We start from the raw sequence: 25818 nt of genomic DNA, 5'->3' as shown, positions 1-25818 counted from the left end.
CCGGGTAATACACGGCCATCACCGGAATGTGTTCCGAGTGATGGCCGGGTCTACCGTCGCTCGCGCACTCTCTCTCCTCCTCCTCACAGTGCAGAGTGCATGTGAGGAGGAGGATCTTTTATTGCTCGCTGTAGGAGTCGGAATCCCCAATCCCCGGCTGGGGATTGGGGATTCCGCTACAGGAGAAGTGAGTGACTACACTGTCCATATATGGACACAGCGAAGTCACGCACTTCTGCAGCGGAATCCCCGACTCTATGGCCGGGGATGCCGCTACAGGAGAAGTGAGTGACTACACTGTCCATATATGGACACAGCGAAGTCACTCACTTCTGCAGCGGAATCCCCGACTCTATGGCCGGGGATTCCACTACAGGAGAAGTGAGTGACTACACTGTCCATATATGGACACAGCGAAGTCACGCACTTCTGCAGCGGAATCCCCGACTCTATGGCCGGGGATTCCGCTACAGGAGAAGTGAGTGACTACACTGTCCATATATGGACACAGCGAAGTCACGCACTTCTGCAGCGGAATCCCCGACTCTATGGCCGGGGATGCCGCTACAGGAGAAGTGAGTGACTACACTGTCCATATATGGACACAGCGAAGTCACGCACTTCTGCAGCGGAATCCCCGACTCTATGGCCGGGGATTCCGCTACAGGAGAAGTGAGTGACTACACTGTCCATATATGGACACAGCGAAGTCACGCACTTCTGCAGCGGAATCCCCGACTCTATGGCCGGGGATGCCGCTACAGGAGAAGTGAGTGACTACACTGTCCATATATGGACACAGCGAAGTCACTCACTTCTGCAGCGAAATCCCCGACTCTATGGCCGGGGATTCCGCTACAGGAGAAGTGAGTGACTACACTGTCCATATATGGACACAGCGAAGTCACTCACTTCTGCAGCGAAATCCCCGACTCTATGGCCGGGGATTCCGCTACAGGAGAAGTGAGTGACTACACTGTCCATATATGGACACAGTGACGTCACTCACTTCTGAAGCGGAATTCCCGACCTGTGGCAGGGAATTCCTCTTCAGGAGAAGTCAGTGACTACACTGTCCATATATGGACATTGAAGTCAGTGACTTCTCCTGGAAGGGGGGGGGGATGGGTGCAACCTACAGGGGACTGTGTGGCATCACCTACAGGGGGCAGGGTGGCATCACCTACAGGGGGCAGGGTGGCATCACCTACAGGGGGCAGGGTGTTATCACCTACAGGGGGCAGGGTGGCATCACCTACAGGTGGCAGGGTGGGTGGCATCACCTACAGGGGGCAGGGTGGGTGGCATCGCCTACAGGGGGCAGGGTGGGTGGCATCGCCTACAGGGGGCAGGGTGGCATCACCTACAGGGGGCAGGGTGGCATCACCTACAGGTGGCAGGGTGGGTGGCATCGCCTACAGGGGGCAGGGTGGGTGGCATCGCCTACAGGGGGCTGTGTGGCATCGCCTACAGGGGGCTGTGTGGCATCGCCTACAGGGGGCAGGGTGGCATCGCCTACAGGGGGCTGTGTGGCATCGCCTACAGGGGGCTGTGTGGCATCGCCTACAGGGGGCTGTGTGGCATCGCCTACAGGGGGCAGGGTGGCATCACCTACAGGGGGCTGTGTGGCATCACCTACAGGGGGCTGGGTGGCATCACCTACAGGGGGCTGGGTGGCATTACCTGCAGGGGGCTGGGTGGCATTACCTACAGGGGGCTGTATGGCATCACCAACAGGGGGCTGGGTGGCATTACCTACCAGGGGGGCTGTGGCATTATCTACAAAGGGCTGTGTGTGGCAACAAATTTAAATGAAATTCATCCGATTTTAAAACGGACAGGGAAAAAAACGGATGCAAATCGGATGGAAAAAACGGCAACTCGGCCCGGAACGGAATCGGAACGGATGCAAATCGGATGCAAACCGGCCGGGAAAATCGGCCAAAAACGGCCGATTTTCCCGGCCGACACTCGGACCCTGTCGTGTGAATGAGGCCTAAGTAAAATCATAATTTAAAAACACAGATGTTTAAAAACATCTGTGTTTACTTGGGTGTTTTTTGTCTAATATTTAAAGTAGTTTAATGATCTAAATCATCCAAGTGTGACAAATTAAAAAAAGAAGAAATTTTCAAAAACTTGCAATAAATACAAAAAGCTTTTTCACAGCGCTGTATAATTTATTTGTCAGTTATTTCAACTATTTCAGACAGAACTCCTAAATAGCACTTGTTTCCTTAGACATTTTTATAATTTGTGTAAAAATGTTTGAGCTAACAATGAAAGTTTTGGGATAAAGCTTAATACAGTATGCTGTTTAATTGTAAAATTTTATTTGTATCAATGCCCCCATGGCTAATAGTCCATTAGAATTTAAGCGTACAAGCCTGTGCTTGTTTCATTTTACATTCCTTCAGATCAAGACAAAGCAGAAATATAAGGAGACGTAGGGGACATTGGCAACCATCAACATTTGCAACCATCTTGTAAAGGTAAAAATGAGCTTAAATTGCCATTATTTTATGTCTTCTATTAATGCATACCTGCCAACATATAAAGCCAAAGTCGCAGTATATATTAAGCCACCCTTATTCTGCTAAGGAATGCCCCAGAATAACATAGAAATGACTGTTAACATTTTTTTTAAATTATTATTATTAATAATTATTATTAATAATTCATCGTTATTAGCGGGCTCCCGTTTGTCAGACGTGTAGGACTAGCCTTATGAACTGCCGGAATCGGCTTTGACAGAACGATACAGCGTCTATGTATACAGGATATATAAAAGCTGTATCTTTAAAAAGTAAAGAAAAGAAAATTGATCCGGAGTGTATATTGTGTTTGGGTTTCAAATATTGGCGCCTGTTTCTGGCGTCTGGGTTTCAAATATCGGCGCCTGTTTCCCTCCACTCTGACATAAAACACGATGGGTGATTGATACCTTGTCTCTTCAAGCACCTGCTTGTTTGAAAATACAGCCATAAGTAACCTTTTCTAGCGCCTATACAATCAGGGTAAAGCTGGTTCTGGTCCATCTCCCCTGAGGAATCGTTTGGCTGAGAGTAAACACGTCGGGAGGATTTAATTACGGAGAGAGGTTCCCCGATCCCCTTTTATTGAATATCATCCTGCATCTGAATGGGTAGGGGGGGGCATTGACCCCCACAATTTATGACTGAAATAGTTAGTTGCATTAAGGGAACACCTGAAAGAAATATATGTGAAACTCTCTCTTCAAAAGCAACAATACGTTTATTTAACCCCCTTATTGGGTGGATATCTTGCTGTGTATTTGTTGATCAAAGTCTCGAAAGATGAATGTTATAGATACAAACTATATAAGATATAACATGACCGATGATGATGATGTAGGAATACATGGCATATGGAATAATTTTTTATGTATGTTCGTACCTTGTATCTTTTTTAAAAGGAAACTCCGTAAAAGTTATATTTTACATCTCTACACCCCGGATCTATTTTCTTTTTGTCATAATTCTAATACGGAGGACTGTCAATTTCAAGTCTGGGTGGTGGACTCCTAAACTACACCATCAAACCTATCAATTCTTTAAAAAGTAAAACATTTTTAATCAAAGTGATTTTTAAAGATGCATAAAAATTCTAAATTGTTCATTTAAAAAAAATGCTTACCAAGTTGTACATATACTTTTAATTTCAATTTTAAATAAACCCTTTCACTTATTTTGTTTCTTGGGACACTCCCATGAAAAACAGAACTTTTGGGAGGTATGATTAATTCCTAGTTAATAAATGTACCTTAACAATGGTGTTGGGAAAGAACAGAATATATTGGGGCAGATGTACTAATGTGGATGCGCCTAGAATATGTTGTGAAATGCGCATTACTGGCGCATAATGTTGCATCGAGTTTCAGACGTATTTATTAAGCAAATGTGCCAAAAAGAACAGATGTTTGTGCCTCAGAAGATGCTTTTAAAAAGTGTCTCGAAAATGGGGTGTGTTCGAGTGGAAAGTGTGCCAAAAATCTGTTGCAAAATGAGCCAAATCAAAGTGGGTATAACAAAGAAAAGAGGAAGATGCGCCAAATCTATAATCCAGCGTGCCAACTGTGATAAAGCTGGCCATCCTCCGTCTGCCTGGTCTAAGTTTCAGCTGCCTAAATCTTAGACCGGATTAGTACATTTGCCCCATTGTTACTTTTGGTATGAAACCGTTCATGTAGGTCTACCTTACAGACTAGAGGTCTCCCTATCACCTGGCAATGAGAACTACCAAAACCTTATACATCTGGACTACTTTACCTTTTAAAGGGATCCTGTCATCAACATCTTACCTGTTAAACTCGCCTGACCCCTCAATGGCCGCAGCTGTCCAGAGTTCGTTCATGTTCTCTTCTTTCCTGAAGTCCTCCTCTGTCTGTAAATATCGTCGTTTAAACTCTTCCCGCCTTTTATGGTAATTATTTTTCCCTCTGGGATGCAGCTTCTTAACCCCGCCCACCGTTGCCATCTGTCTGTCCCTGACTGGCTAAGGAGCTGTCAATCAAAAAGAAGGAGGTGGAGTCCACTCTGAGATGCTGGAGGAATGAAAATCTGACTCTTTTCAGATGAAGATTTGACTCTTTTCTGCTCATTTGCATACGGCGTGGGACCACTGAAAAACGGCATACTAAAGGTACAGAGCTTACTTAGAACATATTTATAGCTTAGATGACAATGATTTTTCACCCACTTTCACCAGGTATTGCTGGCTTTATAGCTAAAATGCTGGTGACAGGTTCCCTTTAAGTGGCTATCCCTTGAATCATTTTAATACCAAAAGTCCAGAAATGCTGTAAATAGCTGTTTTAAAGTAATGTGCAGTGTTTCTAGCATAAAATGAATATCTTTCTCCTCTTTTCCTTCCCTGTGCCCCCCTTTGCGCTGCTACTAATCTATGCTGCTGGGGAGGGGCTCCGAGCAGAATCCGTCTAGTTTCCCCCCTGGCAGCTGACCGTATATTCCATTATTACTTTTCCTACAGATACTGATCATGGGATCTAGAGATATACCGAGTTATATCCACAGAATTCACTCCCTTAAGGCCCTTTTACACCGGCCAATGATCAGGCAAACGAGCATTCATATGAACGCTCGTTCCCGATCATTTCCTAATGTAAACAGGGCAATGAACTGCGGACAAACCAGCTAGATCATCGGCTGACCGTATTGTTTATGCAGCAGAAAATGTGTAAACTGCGAGACGTGCTGCCGGCATGATGGTGATGTATGGGGACCATCGCTCATCCCCAAACATAGATCTTTGTGAAAGGAGCACAGATCAATGAGCTGTCTCGTTGATACGGCCAAGATTGGCCAGTGTTAAAGGAAAATTAGAAGCCAAGGAAAATCTAATGAAATCAAACCGTAAAGACTGAGTTGGCATGTGCAGGATTCATATCTGCAGATAGGTTGCAGAGATTTACAGGCCTAACAAGCTGAGAAAGTTTGCGTTTTTTGTTTTTTTGGGGGGGGGGGCGAGGGGGGGTTTTCGGGCATTTCAAAGTAGTGCTGGATAGGATCTTGTTTTGATGTTCAAACAAACTTGTAAATGCGTGTGGTGGAGATGTTTCAACCTAGAATTACAAGAGGTCATATTGTATTAGCATAGTCTAGTTGGTTAGTATGGCAGCTCGGCAATATCTGTCTAATTTGTCTTCATACTGTATGTCGCTAGTTTCCTCACACTGAATCCTCTATCCAGATCACTCCATGCCTGGCTCAGTTCTTAATTTATTCCCCACAATAAAAAAAACTTCAAGTATATATTTTTTTTAATTGAAAAATAAGCACGGTTTATAGACCGTGAGTTTATGATAGTTCAGTTGTCCCATTCCCTCAATGGCAGCTCAACTAATGCAACAGTGACCTATAGTTAAGGACAATTTTATTGTTGATGGTCTGTAATATCGCTTCTAGCAGTGCGCCGTCAGTAGTCATCAGCTTCTAAGTCAACAACAGTAGTTCATTGCCTCTTTCTGAATGAAGTGTATTGTTCTTCAAAACAACTAAATACATTCCACTCAAAACATGTTTTCCAAACTGAGATATTCCAATTACATCCTTGTGCCCTGGATCCAAAAATGTGTCTTTTGATTTAGTTCACAAAATTTGATCGTTAAGCGCTAATGCAACTAAAAATAAAATAAGACTTGGCAAAAAATATATATCCTACAGTTTCTTGTGTTCTTTCAATATTACACCTATATGTGGCACAACTCATAATGATTTCTCTACATGTAAAATACTCCATTAACTTTGCAGCGATAGCGACTAGTGGGGATTATGTTCCCATAAGTTTTTGGACCAATGGATCAAATTCCCATTACTGAATTTAGTTATTTTCAAACTTTCCATCACTTTTAACCAGGTCTAAAAAAGTTTTCAACAACTGCTTAAAAGAATGTCCTCCTAAATAAATGCCCTAACAGAAGTGAGGTCCTCTATCTGCCAAGAAAAACACCATCTTGGGCCGAGCCAACTGACAAAGGGATTGGTAATGTACGTTTCCAGCAGGTACAACAGAGTAGCAGCACAATAAAGCTCTAAAAAAAAGATGTTCCAGAATACATTTTATGGGTAATGGAAGTATATACTAAAACAGAGATGTCCGAAGAGGTGACTGGTCATTTTAAGGCATCTATTTTAAATAATGTTTCATATGTAGGATGGATTAGAACTGTGTACTGCACATACTTTCACTAAAATTATTCAGTGACCGTTATGAGCAAATACGGTTTATGTCCAAAAACCTAAAATGTCATAATGTACATTGGTCATATACGGTATTAGCATTTTTAGATGTAATTGGTCTTGTGATTAATCCCTAGCATAGGGCTCATGCACATAGCAGAGTCCTGTGCACTGAGCTTGTATGGCTCCTTTAGTACAAACCCGTACGTGCATTGCTTGTAGAGGAGACTACCTCGGTACATACTGGATACAATGGAGCATGCCTTTTTTTTTTTTTTTTTTTCTCGTTGGGTTTGTATGGAATCGGACAGAAAAAAATCTATGCCTACGTATGAAAACTGGGGCATAAGGAGGTACAGTAGAGGTCTTGTGCACCTCTTTGGAAACCCTACTATGGCTTCATACAGAACTGTAATACGGCAGTGAGCAAGACCCCCTAGGTGCCCAGGATAAGATTTCAGTGCTAAACATACGTGTCTGCCACCTACAGTGGTTTATGTTAATAACATTTACTGTAAATACTTATGCCAATAAAGATAAGGAATGTCCTTTTGTACTCAGTCATTCTGACACATTGTAGCTTTGTGAAACGCCGGATATTCCTATAGCCTCATCACTTTTATTATTGTATATTTTTTTGGACTCCTAGAAAACCATGCCATTATTCTCAACACAGTAAATTCTCAGCATTGCTGAATTGTTGACTTTGCTAGGGGTCAGAACGTGGCCAAGCAAATCCTGAATTCTAGGAAGTTTTGGTCCGGATAAGAATGATGAAACCTTTCCTTTCTAGATCTTTATTTTGTTCAGTAAACGGAGATGAACTCTATTTAGAGATGAATAGTAAGCGCTAGTGTTATTGTACTTTCAGTTGTCACAAATTATTATAGCATTTATATTCCAGTACTGTTCACTATAGACTATCTATAAAAATAACACAATGTTATGAAACCATTGGGATAGATATTGCAACACAAGTCACACGAGTTATATGCAATCAGTTCTGTTATAGAATATGGTAGGAACCAAAAAAACTGAATTAAGAAAAATTTGTACACTCTTTGGAGCCTCCACACTTGAGTTATCGGCTGTAAGTGACCCCCTTTTCATTTTCTCCAGTAGTGCATAACTATTCGCTAGAGCCAAGAGTCGTAATCTGTTGGAAACTACTGGTATCCATAGAAAACCATGGATTTCTCTTGATTTCAATGAGAGCCCTGCATTTCTTTCTTCTACATCCACCCCGCTGGTAAAATAAGCAACTCCTCATGTGGCAACATCGGCTCCTTACCAGGATACCCAATAGACAAACATCCCCAATCATATCCTAGGCTTATCTTTGTGGGATTTATGGAAAGGAAATGCACAAACTGGACTATCCTTTTAAATAGTAACTCCACTAACGTACTCCACCATTGCTTCATTTACCAGAAGTCTACGGAGGGGGGAGCATCTGGAGGGAGACTGAGGATAGAGACACATACGTTGCCGCTACTATTATTTTTTCCTACCCTAATGCTGGATTCACGGCTACACTGCTCCTTACTGCTCTATGATGTTTTCTATGCGGCTTCTAGTAGGGTTTTACTGTCTCACGCCAGTGCTGGATTAGGTAAACCAAACAATGGTGGAGTATTGCAGATATTTTGTTTTTGTATGATGTTTTCTTGTGTCACTTGTGTTGATCATGTCAAATGTGTATGATATCCCACAAGGTAGTCCAGTTTACCCTCAATTGCCCTCTAAATTTTCGTAGATTCAATTTTAATGTAACACTACAATAAACCGCATGTGCCTGACCTTTCTAATATAACAAGGTACCAAGATTAGAAATGTCACACTTTAGACCAAGAATAATTCATATTTTATAGTAGTGGAGATTTGAGAATGTGTTCTGAAGTGGCAAAAAAATTAGAATGGACTTGAATGCACTTCAACTATTGTATGTTGCCTTTTGTAGTGGTGACTTTTTATAGGTCATCTCTGCATTTATATTATTTTATTCTATTTCTTTCTAAAAGGATTGTCTTATTTTGGAATATCTATCGACCAAGACCAATTATCTGTACCCTAAAACCATGCCCAGTCATGGCTCTTGTGTGGAGCATATCTGCAGTCTAGAGTAACCAATAGATTTTCAGAGAGTTCTTCTGATCTATCTTAGATGGGTTGTTATGTTTTAGATTTTGCATGTCTATTGGAGTGGCAAAAAGCACAAATCTACTTCTGCTAGCTAAAACTTTTGGTCAAGTAAGTAGTTTTGGATGGGTGTTCTATACTAAACCCCCTTTAAGGGCTGCTTCAATAAGGTATGTGGTTAATGGCTTCAGCTCCTGTTGGGTGTGTATTCAGCTTTGTAGTAACCTGGGTAGAACAGCCTTAATGCTTTGTGCAACAGGAATTTAGTCTTCACTGTTCCAGTTTTATGGTCATGTGGTAGAGCTGGGTTTAAAATCGGAAGCTAATCGAAAGTATTCCTGGTATTATGGTACTTGTAAAACAAAAATGTAATAGTGTGAGAACTCTGCTAAACTGAAGCCGACATACAATAAAGCCATTCATATACTTTTAATATATAACATTTTGATTATAATTAAATTATATTCAATTAAATGAAAATAATAGAACTATGTTAAAAATGTAAACGCAAAACATCTTTATTTTATGCCAAATACTAAGAATATGTGCCGCGTTCCCTGAGGAGACACATTACACAGTTTTTTTTTTTGTTTTTTTATTGCACTGAATATGTTTTTGTATCAGCATTCTAGCTGCAAAACTATTATTGTATGTATTTGTTCTTTTTGTGTACTTATGCGTACAAGCCCAATCAAGATCCTTTCTTAGGAAATACACAACCCTGCCAGGATAAATATAAAAATAATTCCATGTGGTATTTGTGGTACGTTCTGTCTCATGGCATCTACCATCTGTAGTTTTAGGTCGTAGAAAAGGGACTACCATCACCCACAACAACACACCAAAATATTGGGACCGAAGTAAGTGTCCTGCTACTTCATCCATAAAGCATGAAACTTATTTCTCTGAAAATATTATATGGGTATTTCTTAACCCATTGATGAGCAAGCCTTAATTTTATTATTGCATTTTGCAGTTGTTTTTTTGTTTTATTAATTTTTGGTCGACGTAGTAGTGTAAGGCCTTGTTCATTTTGTGGTACTAGTTGCACTTTCTTTACCATTGTTTGGTATATGTTAGTGTTTCATTTATGTTCATTAATTATTTTTAAGTGATTTTTTTTTTTTTTTTTCCATACAATGTTTTTTTACACCTTTCATCTTGAATGATGACATTAATGGAACACTTTTTGTTACAGTTATGGTGATAGAAAATATGTTTATAGTATTGGTTGTTTAGTATTCATTATATCATGGCTGTGTTTTATAGTAAGCCATATTTCTTACTCGTAAGCCTCTATCTCTCCACTGTCCGACAAATTTAGTGTATCAAAATGGTAACATCAGGATTTTCATTACGTTGTGTAAACAGTCAGACTCCTTAGATAGATAGAACATTAAGGCCTCATTCACACGGCAGGATTTCCCGGCCGGGTGCCGGCCGTTCATAAATCGTCCGGCACCCGGCTGAATTAGGAATAATAGACCCCTAATGGGGCTATTCACACGACCGATTTTTTTGACGGCCGGGAAATCCGGCCGTCAAAAAATAGGGCATGCTCTATCTTTGCCCGGGTACCCGGCCGCCCGGCTCCCATAGAAGTCTATGGGGCCGGGTATTACACGGCCATCACCGGAATGTGTTCCGAGTGATGGCCGGCTTTCCCGGCGCTTGCGCTCTATCTCCTCCTCACAGCGCAGAGTGCATGTGAGGAGGAGGAGTTGATGCCATTCTGACGAATGGCATCGCTGTACATGGTGTGGCAGGGCCGGGGTGTACAGCAGGTGGAAGGGAGCGCTGCGCTGGCTCCCTTCCCCTGCTTGAAAAGCACCCTGGCCCAGCGACACCTTCGATGGCGCCGCTAGCAGCTGCAGCTGCTGCGGCTGCTACTACCGTAGCGACGCCACTATAGCAGAGCGGGGAGGTATCTCCCCGCTCTGCTATGTGCTAGCCGCACTTTAGCTCCTTGAAGGAGCGGAATCCCCGTGTTTTCGGGGATTCCGCTCCTGGACAGAGCGCTTGATGTCTCTGTCCATATCTGGGCAGTGACATCAGGGGAAACTCCTGAAGCGGAATCCCCGAACACATGGGGATTCCCCTTCAGGAGTTGCCGCTGATGTCACTGTCAGGATCTGCCCGGCCAGGCACGGATGCAAAACTTTATGCAAACCGGCCGGGCAGAATGGCCGATTTTACCGGCCGGCACTCGGGCTCGGGAACGACCCGTTCGTGTGAATCCCGCCTAAGTATTTTGTTTTCATTTTTTCCCTCCCACCTTCCAAAACCCATAACTATTTTATTTTTCCATCGATCTAGCCGTATGAGGGCTTGTTTTTTGCGGGACGAGTTGTAGTTTTACATGGCACCATTTATTGTACCATATAATGTATTGGGAAACTGGATAAAAAAAATCTTCGTGGGGTGGAATATGAAAAAAACAGCGATGCCTCAATATTTTGAGGGGTCTTGTTTTTATGGCTTTCACCATACAGTAAATGGCATGTTAACTTTATTCTACCAGTCAATACGATTACGGCGACACCAAATTGATGTGTTTTTTCTTTATGTTTTACTACTTTTACAAGGAAGAAAGTAATTGTTCAAATTAAAATTTATGTTTTGTCGCCACATTCTGAGAGCCATAAGGTTTATACTTTTCCATCGATGGAGCGGTATGAGGACTTATTCTTTGCGGGGCGAGCTGTAGTTTCTATTGGTACCATTTTGCGCTACATGAGACTTTTTGATCACCTTTCTATTTAATATTTTGTGGGATATGAAGTGACCAAAAAACTACGATTCTGGCGTTTTTATTTTTACTCCCTTCACCGTGAGCATTAAATAATTCTATAATGTAATAGTTCCGACTTTTACGGATGCAGTGATACCAATTCTGTATGTGTTTTTTTCTTTTTTTACATTACTTCAGAGGAAAGATCGGAAAGGGAGTTTTTTTTTACTTTTTTAATTTTTTTTATTTTATTACACTACTAAAAACTATACACATTTCATGAATCCCCCTAGGGGACTTGAAACGGCGATCATTGGATCGCTGGTACAATACACTGCTAAACTAATATATTGCAGTATATTGTCATTTTTACAGGCTCCGGTCCAGAGACGCGGATTAACAGGAGATGAGGAAAGGCAGCCCTCATTAGGCCCCTGGGCTGCCATGACAACAATTGGCGCCCCCCCCCCGATCGCTTTGCAGGGAGTTACGGTGAGCTGTCAGAGGGGGGCGTCCCCCTTTTTGTAACGTCTTAGATGCTGCGATCAGGGCAGGCTCCAGGTTTATGTGGGCCCTTGGGCGACACAGACTTAGTAGGCCCCTTTGCAGGGGAAATCACGGCGGCTGTAAAATGGCAGAAAACGTCTCTCTGTGCCCCCATATAGACGTTAGGCCCTGTTTATGCTCCTAAATAGAAGTTAGGCCCCCAGTTTGTACCCCTATAAATGTAGTGCCCTCTGTAGATTGTGCCACACAGCCCCCCTCCCTGGTAGTGCCACACAGCCCCCCTCCCAGGTAGCGCCACACAGCCCCCACCTCCAAGGTTGTGCCACACAGCCCCCACCTCCCAGGTAGCGCCACACAGCCCCAACCTGCCAGGTAGCGCCACACAGCACCCACCTCCCAGGTAGCGCCACACAGCCCCCTCCTCCCAGGTAGCGCCACACAGCCCCCTCCTCCCAGGTAGCGCCTCACAGCCCCCTCCTCCCAGGTAGCGCCACACAGCCACCCTCTCGTAGTGCTGCACAGCCCCCCTCCCTGTAGGTAGCGCCTTTTGGGGTTCCCTCTAGGCGTGGAATCCCCAGCCAGAGCATTGCCGATGCTTTGGCTAGGGATTCCGCTTCAGGAGAAACCCCTGATGTCGCCCCTGGGACCTCAGTCTCTCCCTCTGACATCACTGTCCATATATGGACAGTGATGTTAGGGGCTTCCACAGAGATTGAGTCACAGGGCTGCTAGCGTTCTGCCTGGGACTCCTTCTCTCCTCCCAACATCACTGTCCATATATGGACAGTGATGCCGTGACGACGGCAGCGACAGCACCCGGCGGGCTGACGCCGGCCTTGATCGCTGTTCCTGGCCGTTAGTCCCGTGTGTCAGCTGTAAAACACAGCTGACACCCGCTGCGTATGGAGCATGCTCAGCGGGTGAGCCCGCTCCAAACATCACCTCCCCCACTTTGGTGCAATAGTACGTCGGGGTGCGGAAAGAGGTAACAATTTTCATTTTAAAGCTTCAGTACTTCCCTATCGAGTCTACATAAAACTTACTGACTCCACATCCCTTTTGCATATAATACAATTGATTTACATTTTCAAGATTTTGTTTGCATGTTGTTTTTTTATTGTAATTTTACTTTTTCTTTTATTTAATTATTATTTAAAAAAAAATTAACTCCCATAATGGAATTTTTATTACTTGTTAGTGGTTTTACATAATAATGTACTTGCATATGTACAGTACACAGGTTGTTGTTAGGGCATACTTAAGTATCCTCTAACAGGCATCACTGACCAACATCCCTAGGGTCCTTCAATAGATCATGGACTGTCTACCCATCTATGCTATCGGTAAACATTGCGTCATAGGGCATCTTTGTGACACGATCAAGAGGAATCCACTTTTGCTTTCTCCTTGTATGTCCTGATTAGCTATGAACTCAGCATAGAAGGGGTTAAAGAGCATAAATCAAAGGTTTGTCTGATCTCCGTTGTCAAAGCCACTGTATTACTCAAGGTTCTGCTAAGAGTGCCGTAATAGTATGGTGCAGGCCCTCTGAGCACCCCTGCCTGCGCCGTACTATTACGGCGCTGTCCTCAAGGAGTTTAAGGGGGTATCTCATGTATTGTATTTAATATTAGTTTCATGCATCAGAAGTAAAGCTAAATAATATATATATTCTTATGAAAAAAAAAATATTGTTTTAGCTATTTTATTTTTTATTTTTAAAAGCTTCCCAGGGAGGGCGATACTGGAGATACATACTTCCTTCCTGTAGTGTCTGTATAGAAAATATAGCCGGGTGTGTGTGCTTTATGGCAGTTGAAAGTAATAGGAGTCGTAGGCCTTCTTTAAAGGTGATAATAAGCGACATTTATAGATTGTGCCGCCGATATCAATCATTTATACGGCTGCACGGCCGATCAAGTTTGAGAATAAATTATATTTTTATTTACCTTTTTTCTATTTTTTAATGTACACTGGCCAGTTATCATTCTGGAACAAGTGAATCGTAACTATTATTGAACAGTGTAAACAAGCCTTCAGTTTAATACTATTTATTAAAAATGATTTGTACTTTTTGAGATACAGCTGCTTTGTATCCTGTATACAGAGAAGCTGTATCTAGCGCTGAGACCTAAATCTGTAGGGTCAGCAGCATTGACTGGTTCAGTGTCAGGGACGCGCAGGATCGAGCCGTTACCGATCACATCTAAGTTCATAACATAGATGTGAACAATAACCGGTGGATCCTGCGTGTCAAAGTTATGAACTTAGATGTCATCAGTGTTTTAGCTCACCCCAGTGCTGGATTCACAGCTACACTGCTCCCTACTGCTTTATAATGTGTTCCATGCTGCTTCTGGTAAGTGTTTTACGGTCTCACCCCAGTGCTGGATTCTAGTAAAACATTTACAAGAAGCAGCAGCGCCTGTCTGGGTTTCTATCTGAAGCTGCATGCCCCCCTCCCCTCTATAAATAGACTTCTATGGGCAGCTGTAACCTGATCCCTCAGTGAGCATCTCTGCCTCACTGAGTATGTATTTCAGCAGTAAATTCAGAGTGAATGATCCGTGTAGGAGTTAGGGGGAGAAATGCCTGATAACTGAAGAAAGGCATTTTCTCTAAAAAGATGTCTTGTTATTTTTTTATATTTGCTTGTACTATTGATTTATCGAGGGGAAAAAAATAGAATTGACGGTTATACATAAAGTTCACTTTTAAAGAGCTCATAAAAACCTTCATTGCGTTTTAGCCAGATGTGACCTTACAAAGGATCTTGCAAGACTGGTCATGATGATTATCAGGTGTTTCCTTTTTAATGTTTGTGTATTTTTTTCCATAATTTCTCTTTTCTGAACAAGGCACGTTAGAAAGAAGTTGGCACTACTAGTTGATTTCTGAGGCAGGGAGCGGGTGTGCAAGAATTTCGGAACAGCAGTTTTTTAAATTACTCTGGGTGGTGCTCAGTAGCAAAAGTAGAAGCAAAATCTTGTACAACAAGTAGTGAGGAATATGAAAAAACTGCACTCGCCCATGTAGTAATAGTTCTTTCTTCTAGTGTGGCATCCAGCGAAAAATGAAAAGCGTTCAGATAGCATGGCAGGTTACAGCCTGTTTTGCGCTGGGAACAGCGCTTCTTCTGACCTAGAAAACCATTGCCGGCGGCTTTCTTTTAAACTACCGTCAGCTGAACCACCTTAGGAACGCGTGTAGCAACAGTGAACGGGCCACCTACACACCCCTATCTGCTATCCAATCAGGGGAGGGAAAATCCCTTTTCATCACAGCTAGGCGAGCACCAATGCTTCTACATCACAACATTATCACGTCCGCAGCGCCGCTAAAGGAGAATCATCCCTGTTATGGCTGCGTGAGAGCCAATACTGGTAAGTTGCTTCAGGATTTTTAGCGGTGGAGCTCAAGAGCGAGAGACTCTGGGGACAGGGAATAGAAGGCAAACGCTACATATGAAGAGGTAGAAGACAGAGAACAAAGACTGAAAAAAGCCCTTTACTATAAAAATACGTGGCATTGCAAATTACAATGCACGCTATAAAGGTATAAGGGTGAAAAGTCCCAAAATGAGTTATCATAGGGCAGTGAAAGCCAAACGGTACTAAACTATTAGATAGAACACAAGGTGTATTACCTTTTCTGGCTTGTGGGCCACTCACTGTCCCTTTACAGAACGTAGGGGAACACTGTTCCAAATACAAGTGGAATTAAAATGCAAAACATATCCTAATATGCAGCAAGTTAAAAACAAAACATAAGCATGAAAACTATTACATTTAGACCAGCAAGTCCCATCGCATTTTCCCGTATAATTAATCCTGCTTCCTTTCTAAGTAGAATCCTATCTCGGTCTCCTCCATTTGCTGGGATTTGGACTTGTTCAATACCCGAGAACCTAGCTAAGGAGGGATCTCCTTCGTGCGCCTTTCTCATATGATCGATTTAATCTCGGGCCCCTTCTCCTTTTATAACCGATTTACAATGCTCGCTAAATCTGACATACATACATACATACATACATACATCTAATAGTTTTCCCTATATAGAAACATCCACAAGGGCAAAAAATGATGTACACAACAAATTGAGTTTTGCAACTAATGAACTGCTGTACTTTTTGTGTAATACCTCCGAAATTCAAGATTTTAGCTTGGAGGTTAAATTTACATTGGGTACAGTTACCATGACGATAGTTCCCTTTTGGGTTTAATCTTTCAAGCCAAGTGTCCCTGGGTTCAAAGAACCTACTTGGGACTAACTTTTCTTTGATTGTAGTACTTAGTCTGAAGGAGATTAGCGTTTTTTGTTTTTTTTAGGGCTACATTTCTTAAGCAGGAGTCCCCTTTGATCAGGTGCCAGTGTCTGAAAATCTAATTTTTTTTATTATTTGGGCTTGGGAGGTATATTTAAACGTGAACATAAATCTCAGTTCCTCTTTGGTGTTTCTATGTCTCTTTTTATTATTTCTTGATTTTAATAGATCTTTTTGACTTTTCATGAAGGCTGTGTTCATGGCTTTTTCTAGTAGTGGGTGCAGAAAACCTCTTTCCAAGAGGCGTTTCTTTAAATCATTTGCCTGTTCAATGAACGATTCGTTAGTATCATTTATACTTCTCAGTCTTCTAAATTGACCATACGGAATCGCTGTCTTGATGTGCTAAGGATGAAAACTATCATACCGTAGTAAGGAGTTAGTAGCGGTCTGTTTCCTAAATCCTTCTGTATGCACAGTAGTTTCTTCAATTGTTACTTTCACGTCCAGAAAGTCCAATTCCCCAGGATCAATTCTAGATGTAAATCTTATTAATTTCATTGGTTTCGTTCAGGTAATTGACAAAGCAGTTGAATTGTGTCTCTGTACTAGACCAGACTATAAAAATATTGTCTACAAATCTTAAAAATATTATTTTTTGTCAGAAAAGGGTTTGAATGAATAATGATGTATTTGTCTTCAAAAACACCTAAAAATATATTTGCAAAGGTACATGCTGTGTGGGTACCCATACCAGTACCGTTACTTTGTATGTACCAAATATCATTCAACTTGAAGGCGTTATGAGTGGGGATAAAATTAAGTGCATCACATATAAAAGTAGTGTCGTTTTTACTCTTCATTGCTGAAGAAAAAAACCTTTAACTGTTTCAACACCTGTGTCATGGGGAATTTTTGTATAACGTCTCTCAATGTCAATAGATGCTAAGTAGAAATTATCTTCCCAAATAAATTTTTTGATGATAATATTAAGGAAATCATTGGTATCTTTTAGGTAGGTGGGAATATTTTTTAAAGATGGTCTTAAGAACCAGACAATATATTTAGAGAGGGGCTCTGTTAAAGAGCCAACTCCCTAGACGATTGGGCGGCCCGGTGGATTTCTCAGCGTTTTATGTATTTTGGGTAGGAAGTACCATGTTGGTTTATATGGGAACTCTGGGTATAATTTTTTGTCCGTTTTACATGACGAGCAACCATTTTCTATGTTTTTCCTCAAAAGAGATTGTAGTTTAGCCTAAAACTAAAGTGTTGGATCTCCTTTCAATTTTGAATATGTGTTAATGTCTGACAATTGTCTTGAGGCTTCATAGAGGTAATACTCTACCTAATTTTTAACGGCTAGGGAGAAGAGGTCTAAGCTGCTACCTGACATAGGAGGGGAAAAAGTAGAAGTTATTCCACCCTTAAAGTTTTGGGTTCTCTTTTCTGAACACTACGCTGATTCATTACATGAATGGAAATCACTGGCTGTATTAGAATTATGGATACATGTTATGATCATCCCTAATACCACCCTGCAAAGTGTTTCTTTTCCAGATACATTCTGTTTTTTGATTCTCTATATTAGGAATTCCCATCCTTTTTACAAAAATAAAGAAAAACTTATTTCCAGTGACATGTTACAAATTTTCTACTAAGGTGTGCTTCAGGGTGCGCTCTTAAAACATTATGGGGGAGATTTATCAAAATGAGTACAAGGGAATGTGGAGGTATTGCCCATAGCAGCCAAACATTCTACCTTCCAGTTTTTCAAAGGCCCTTTGGTAAATGGAAGAAGCAACTTGCCGTGGGCAAATACTCCACTTTTCTTTTCTCCAGGTTTGATAAATCTCCCCTTATATATTTCATGCTCTATTAATATTGCTATTTTCTACCTGTCTGATCCTTTAATTGACCTTAATTAAAACACTAAAATGAAGCATTTACGTTACTGGCTGCAAGGGTTTATGTGGACTGTTATTGTAGATGTCCCTACCACAGAGTAGGGGTGGAGGAGAGAACAGGATCGGCGTGTTTTAGCATACTTGTTTGGAAGTCAAATTTATGGGTGACCATAACAAAGGGCAATTTTCTAAGGCACCAACAACAAATTTCCAGGAGGAAAAACAGAGGGAATAGCACAACAGAGTAAGGGTATGTTCACACGGCCTTTTTTGGGCTGTTTTTCAGGCCGTAAATGGCCGAAAAATAGGCAGCAGAAGGCCTCCAAAGATCTGCCCATTGATTTCAATGGGAAAAACGACGTTCTGTTCCAATGGGCCGTTTAGAGAAATGGCCGCGTAAAAAAAAGTCAGTGAAAATGAAGTGCAGGTCACTTCTTGGGACTTTTTGGAGATGTTTTTCATAGATTCTATTGAAAACCGCTCCAAAAACGGCCGTGAAAAATGCCATGAAAATCACGAGTGGCTTAAACGTCTGAAAATCAGGAGCTGTTTAAAAGGGAAAACCGCTCCGTATTTTCAGACGTTTTTGAGGTTGCGTGTGAACATACCCTAAGGCCTCATGCACACTTCCGTTGACCGTCGTACGGCCGTTAATGACGGATCCATGAAGCACAGACCGCACACGTACGTTGTTTCACGAACCAAATCAATGAAAAGGCCGAGTCTGTTCTGTCAAAAAAGGACCTCTTATTTTTGAAGGAACGGCCACACAGTTACGTTAAAACAACGGAAGTGTTCATGGCCCCATTGAAATGAATGTGTCAAGGTCCGATCAGTTAAAAAAACGGATAGCACCATGAAGAAAAAAACTGAAGTGGGCATAATGCCACATTCTCACGACAGTGAAAAGCGGCCGTGTGATGGCCGTTTTTTAACGGGGGTCTCACGGCCCTTTTCAGAACAATGCAGTTCTAAGGGGTATTCACATGGCTGTTTTCTTTTAATGACCTATGAATATTGGCCATCAAAAAGCAGGACATGTCCTATTTTCTGACATTTTCACGGCCAGACCGCTCCCATAGAAGTCAACGGATCAGCTTTTACCGGCCGTTTTTCAGGAAACAATCCTTGTAACGGCCAGTAACAACTGATCCTGGCTGAGGACACTTCTTTGAGCACTGAGCCCGGGGAAGCGCTTGACATTACTGTCCATATAAGGACAGTGAAGTCAGGGCTTTCAACAATGGAATCCCTGGCCAGAGCATCGCAAGATCTCTGGCCGGGGACTCCAGTCTTGTAGATAGCACCCCCCTGCCTGAAGATAGCAAGTCCCCCATCCCCCATAGATAGCACCACTGTAGCTCCATGTAGGAGTGAAATACCCGGTGGCCAGATCCCGCTCTGGCAGGGGATTCCACTCCTGGAGAATCCCCCGGCATCACTATCCATATATGGACAGTGATGTCAAGATGTTATTCCTGGAGCGGAATCCTCCGCTTTGGCAGGGAATTCCGCTCTCCTGATGTCACTGTCCATATATGAACAGAGACGTCAGGGGCTCAGTCTGAGGAATCCCCGGCTAGAGGGATTCTGCTCCTACAGGGAGCTGCAGTGGCGCAATCTACAGGAAAGGGGGTGCCATCTACAGGGGGCGTGCTATCTACAGGGGGGGTGCTGTATGGGGGATGTGGCACTATCTACATGGGACACTGGCGCTATCTACATGATCACTGTGGCAGTATGTGGGCACTGGCACTTTACATGTGGGCACTGTGGGCTTTGTGGCACTATCTACAATGGGCACTGTCACTTTACATGTGGGCACTATGTGGGCACTGGCACTTTATATGTGAGCACTATGTCACTTTATATGTGGGCACTGTGGTACTATGTGGGCACTGGCATTATGTGGGCATTATCTACATGGGCACTGTGGTGAACCAGATTGTAAGGACCATGGATACAAAGCATTTTTGGGAATGTTATTGTAATGTTTGTCAGCCAGATTTGGTCAGGAGAGGGAAGAGGTAGGGGACAATGTAGACTGTCTATGAGTTGCTGAGTGTTAATGGCATGTAGATTTCTGTATGTCTGATCAGTAGGCATGTCCTGAGGAGGCAGAGAATTTTTGATAGTAAAGGAGAGAAGGTTGTGATCAGAGAGCAGGAGAGTAGAGATAACAAAGTGAGATACTGAGCAGAGTCTGAAGAAGACCAGGTCAAGTGAATGCCCATCTTCATGTTTAGGAAAAACAGTTAGTTGTGACAGGCCTAGGGAGGAGGTAAAAGATAGAAACTGGGAGGCAGATGAAGACATTGGGTTATCAATGGGGATGTTAAAGTCACCCATTATCACAGTTGGTGTTTCAGAGGAAAGGAAGTGTGAAAGCCAGGCAGCAAAATCCAGGAACTGGCAGGGTGGGCCGGGGGGGGGGGGGCGGTAGACCACTGCCATCCGGAAGGAGAATGGATGGAAGAGTCTGAGGGTGCAGACTTCAAAGGGGGGGAATATAAGTAAGGGTACCGGGGGAATGACCTGAAAATTGCAGTGTGGGGAAAGTATGCGGACTCCTCCATCCTGCCTGTTCCCAGGTCTCTGGGCATGAGAGAAGTGGAGACCACCATAAGATAGAACAGCAGGGGAAACCATGAAAGACAGGTGAAGTTATGTTTCTGTAAGAGCCAGGAGGTTGAGAGAGTTAGAAAGGAATAAGTCATGAATAAAAGTGAGTTTGTTGCACACGGACCAAGAGTTCCAGAGCGCACCGTTAAGAGACAGGAGATGACCTAGAAACCTTGCTAATCTATTTAACATTCGTTGTATGTGTGGCAGGTAAGGGATTGAATTTAGCTGTAGAAAAGGGAGGAACAGGGTTAGGAGAGATGTCCCCTGCAGCTAGAATAAGGAGAATCTGCAGAGTGTGACTTTTGTGTTGAACAGTGGGACGGAATAGTTTAAAGAGGATCTGTCACTAGTTTATTAATGCCCTATCTCCTAACTAATCTAATAGGCGCTATGATGCTGATAACTACAGCGTAATACTTTTTCAATTTTCTTTTTATTATTTGCAAAGTTGTGTAGTTTTCCAAATATGCTAATTTGGCTATACTTGCCAAATGGGAGGTGACTCTTTCTTTTCACTCTGGGCAGTGTAATGTTTTCTGTATTACGCTGTCCAATCTGCATAAAGTTCTCCTCTTCACAGCCCAGCAACACAGAGTGATCATATGGTATACAGATATTAGAATCTCATCTTTCATATGCCACCAGAACCGCTGTTCTAGGTGATCCACAGATATGGCTATTTGAAATGATCCCCCTTCCCTCCAGCCTCAGTGTCTCACACTGTGTGAAGCAGCTTCATGCTGATAGGACAGCGTGAGAGGCTGTGAGGAGGCTCCACCTCAGGAGAATCGCTGGTGTCTACACCCACTTGTCTTGTATAGTCTCATTTGCATATTTTTGTAAAAAAGCTCATAACTTTTAAAATCTTTTTTTTTTTTTTTTTGGGACACAATTTTCACTAGTATTATTGGAATTGATTATATACCTGTAGGAAGAGAAGATAGATGGATGATAGATCTATGCCATGTATGACTGCCAGGACACGTTGACATTTTGACACTTAGATGACTTCTGCCCTCGTGCCACTCCTGCATGAGTATGATCAGTTTCTATAAATATTCAGTTACAAAGAAATCCTTAAGGTGAAGTAAACCTACCGCCTTTCTTTAATTATTGCACTACTTCATAGGGGTCATCCCACTTGTTACAGATGTCTGAAGCACTGCGAACTCCCTCACACAGATTATGTCATCAGTCTCACATGTATTCTACTCTCTGGCAGGGAATAAAACGCAATTCTCAGGCAGTATTTGGATGAGAATTTTCCCAGTATGCAAACGATTAACATTTATTAAAGAGAAAATGCTGCTTTCAAAGTGAACATCGCTCTGTATAAAGTCTCTCCCAGAAATAGCCGGCATCTGCACTATTCCACGTGGTAAAGGCAGTGATTGATAGTCCCTTGCTTGTCCTTCCCTGACACTGTTCTGTTCTCTAAAGTGTTGAGATCTGAATCTGTCACCTACCTCCTGTACCACAGGCAAAAATATTTATTAGCATGGAGTACTCTAAGGGTGGTCTTACACGGCCCAGCGTGGGCCGTGTAAACGAGTGCAGATCAACGAGACAGCTCGTTGATCGGCGCTCCTTTCACAAGGAGCTATGTATGGGGACTAGAGCTCGTTACTCCGATCGCTTGTCCCCATCCATTATTATCATGTCAGCAGCACGTCTCCCTGTTTACACAGAGAGATGTGCTGCCGACAACGATAACATTTTATCCTGCCTAAACTATACGATCAGCCGATAAACCAGCATTTGCTCATTCATTGGCTGATCGTTGCCCTGTTTACACAGGGCAATTACCGGAAGCGATCGTTCAGTGAACGCTTGTTTGCCCAATAATTGACCAATGTATAAGGGCCCTTAGTCTGGCTGTTGCCAGAGTTTCCTTTTTAACAGTTATTTACAATATACCAAACATTCTGTTAAAACATTTATTTTCCATATGCCATAGTACTTATGTTTGTTAATAGAGTGGAAACTCCTGTTCAGGACCCCTTTATTACAACTGTAGCCCTGAAATGCATGTTCGGGAAAAGTGTTATTATCGCAGTTCCCCCACTGTATTAGGGGGCTCTCCGCTGCGATATTCCCCATGATCACCTGCTGGTAAGAGAACTGTGAATCTAAAACGAAGTGATCTATAGCAGACCGTTTCTATAAAACGGGATAATAGGCAGGGAACTGTTTTAGGATCTCTTACCTTGTTGCTCCCTTGTCACAATGTTGTCATTCTTGTGAATATTTGTGTTTGACGTTGTGAAACTGTTTGTGATAAACACTATATACTTTTTTTTTTTTTTTAATGTTCCACATCTTGCACACGTCCTATATCCTGCGGAACATCAGCATCTGCATTTTATTGTATGTTTTCTGTCTAATGTCGTACCCAGTTACTGTTTACTCCATTACCACTGACCGCACAATGGTGTAATCCATTTTCCATCTTATTTTGTAGTTTCTTTGGTAACACTCTGGTAACATTGAGACACCTGTTTCCTGACACACTCCTATGGCTGCACAAGTAAGGTGAGATGCTTCTACTCCAATTGTTATGAGGACAATAATATAGTTGGCTGTTGCCTGTCCACTTCTATTTACTTTCTCACAATATGTTGTATGTGCATTTAAAATACAGACGAATAAGTGAAAAGGATTGTTTTCAATGACTTCTGAGATTCTCATATATCTGCAGCCATAAGGCAAGTGCCGCCATATTGCATAGAATTTGCTTCATCCCTGGCTTTTTACACCGGTCAATTATCGTCACGATTTTGCTTTGTTTCCGACATTGCTTTCTGATAGATAATTATTCCACCTTTGCTTGTTTCGAAAAGAGAATGTGTCAGATCTTTGATTGTCGTTAAATTAAACATAAAACGTATACAGGGACAATGGTAACAAGAATATATCTCTTGGGATGGGAGGTTTATTCTAGTACATGAGTAAATTTCCGACCGTGAAGTCTAGGTAAACTGTCTGTTTTCAGGGACAACCAGCACAACTTTGAAAGCAGTTGTGTATATAAATGAGAGAAAAAATGTCAAATTACTCAAAATTGGTACAAAAACAGTAAATTGACTCAACTTTTTGTATGCAGGTTTATACTGAGAGTTAGTTTTCAAAGCAAAATTACACTTGATAAATCCCCAGACTAAAAAGCTTGTTCTCAAAATAGTTAATGATTGACACAAGTGTCGCCTGGTATCATTGCAGTATAGTGATGATCTGAGATCGTGCTACAGACAGACATCCCAATGCAGAATTCTGCAATTTGCCAGTAGCGCCATCATTCCTCCTGACTAATATATCACTTTCGAAAGGCTAATGGGATATAATGGTTATGGGGTTAAGCACGTAGAACTGAATAACCTTTTATTTTCCTTTTTCGATATAATTTTCAGGCTGTTGCTTGAGTTAAAGGCAGCTCTAATGTAAATGAACAGAAGTGTGCAAAAAGCCTCAGCTGGAATGCTCTTCCTGAATGTATGGAATCAATTTACTGGTTTCCGTACCATGCACATCATGTCTGTAAATTGGACAGGAACCTTAATGTTCTCAGAACAAAACCTTATGTGAAGGCAAACATTTATTTGGCTTTTTTCTACTTGACCGTGTAGAAGCAGGAGATTATATTTTACGTCTGAAAGCCTGTCTTTCTCACACGTTCTTGTTACCTCTGCTTATTATGGTGAGAGCTAATGCGCCTCACTGGGCTAGTGAATAATGGTAAATTCACATTGGGGATATTAGCTGCAGATTTTATGCGTGGAAATTCTGCAGCATTTTTGCAAAAGAAATCGACCTGCTGCAGATTGATAAACCTCATCGCAGGTCAATTTCCGTACGTCCTTTCTGCGTTTGTTTGTTTTTTCTTCAGCGTTTGGAGGATATTTGTTCAGATTCACACTTTGCTGCTACCGTAATATGCTATGGAATTTCCGCATGGAAAATCTGGACAAAGTCCGCACCCAATATGTTTTGTGTGCACTTAGCACGAGCACATTACGTCCGTAATAGAACGTATTTTGGCCGGACACACTGCAGGGAGCTGGGCTCCTAGCATAGTTATGTACTGTCCCGTACTGAAAACATGATTACAGTACGGGACAGTTGTCCCACAGCGAGGCAGGGAATCCTAGCATTGTACATAACTATGATGCTATGAGCCCTACACTGTGTTCGGTCCGGGATTAGCGTCCGAAATACGTTCCGTCCTTTACGGACGTAATGTGCTTGTGTGAATCCAGCCTTACCCTAACTCTGTAAAAGAGCAGGGGCTCTTTATCTCCTTTTCCTATTGTAGACAAAAAGCAAAGCAAACTGAAGGATAACTAACCTGTTCAATCCCCTTGCAACCACCACTCTAAGGCAGAGTTCACACGGGGCGGATACGCTGCGTAAAAGCACGCAGCGCATCTGCCATGTGCGCCGCAGGAAATTCCCGGCGAAAAACCACACCAAACTCTGGTGCAGTTTTTTTGCCTGGAATGTCCGCTGTGAATAACTGCAGCACTTAGCCTCCTGGTATGACGTTTCATCCCAGGAGACCGCTGCAGCCTGTAATCGGGTGTCGTGGCGGTGACATGGGATGGAGCGTCATCCCAGGAGGCTGGCCCTCTGACATCATTCAGGCCAGCCCCTTGGGATGATTTTTTTTTATCCCATATGACCACCGCTACAGCCTGTGATTGGGTGCAGCTGTCACATGGGATGAAACGTCATCCCAGGAGGCCTTCCTGGAGGAAGATACAGACTCCTGGGTAAGTATAAGATTTTTTTCCGAGTTGCGTTTTTTTGTGGCAGAACCGCTGCGAGCCTGCCGCAAAAAATGCAACAACTGCTATTTGTTGCGGGATTCAACGGGGAAACCCCACAACAAATAAGCAGTGTTTACGCAAATACAGTTGTCATGCTGCGGAA

General features: G+C 42.5%; 1 protein-coding gene across 22 annotated transcripts in view; it reads left to right on the top strand.

Annotated features, from left to right (window-relative positions):
• SORBS1 (sorbin and SH3 domain containing 1) overlaps positions 1 to 25818 on the top strand; it is a 290288-nt gene that overhangs the window by 64214 nt on the left and 200256 nt on the right. For 19 of the 22 annotated variants that reach the window (XM_075841478.1, XM_075841471.1, XM_075841472.1 and 16 more), the window contains exon 3: positions 23354 to 23424. The exons of 2 other annotated variants lie outside the window; for them this stretch is intronic. The gene's annotated coding sequence lies outside the window, so the exon portion shown is untranslated. Of the gene's footprint in view, positions 1 to 2417; positions 2493 to 23353; positions 23425 to 25818 lie in introns of all 22 variants that reach the window. One more of the 22 variants, XM_075841468.1, reaches the window with a different exon arrangement.

Source organism: Rhinoderma darwinii, chromosome 11, assembly GCF_050947455.1.
Source record: "Rhinoderma darwinii isolate aRhiDar2 chromosome 11, aRhiDar2.hap1, whole genome shotgun sequence".
Classification (NCBI taxonomy): domain Eukaryota; kingdom Metazoa; phylum Chordata; class Amphibia; order Anura; family Rhinodermatidae; genus Rhinoderma; species Rhinoderma darwinii.
The sequence above is the reverse complement of the archived record's forward strand: the minus strand, read 5'-3'. Positions and strand labels throughout refer to the sequence as shown.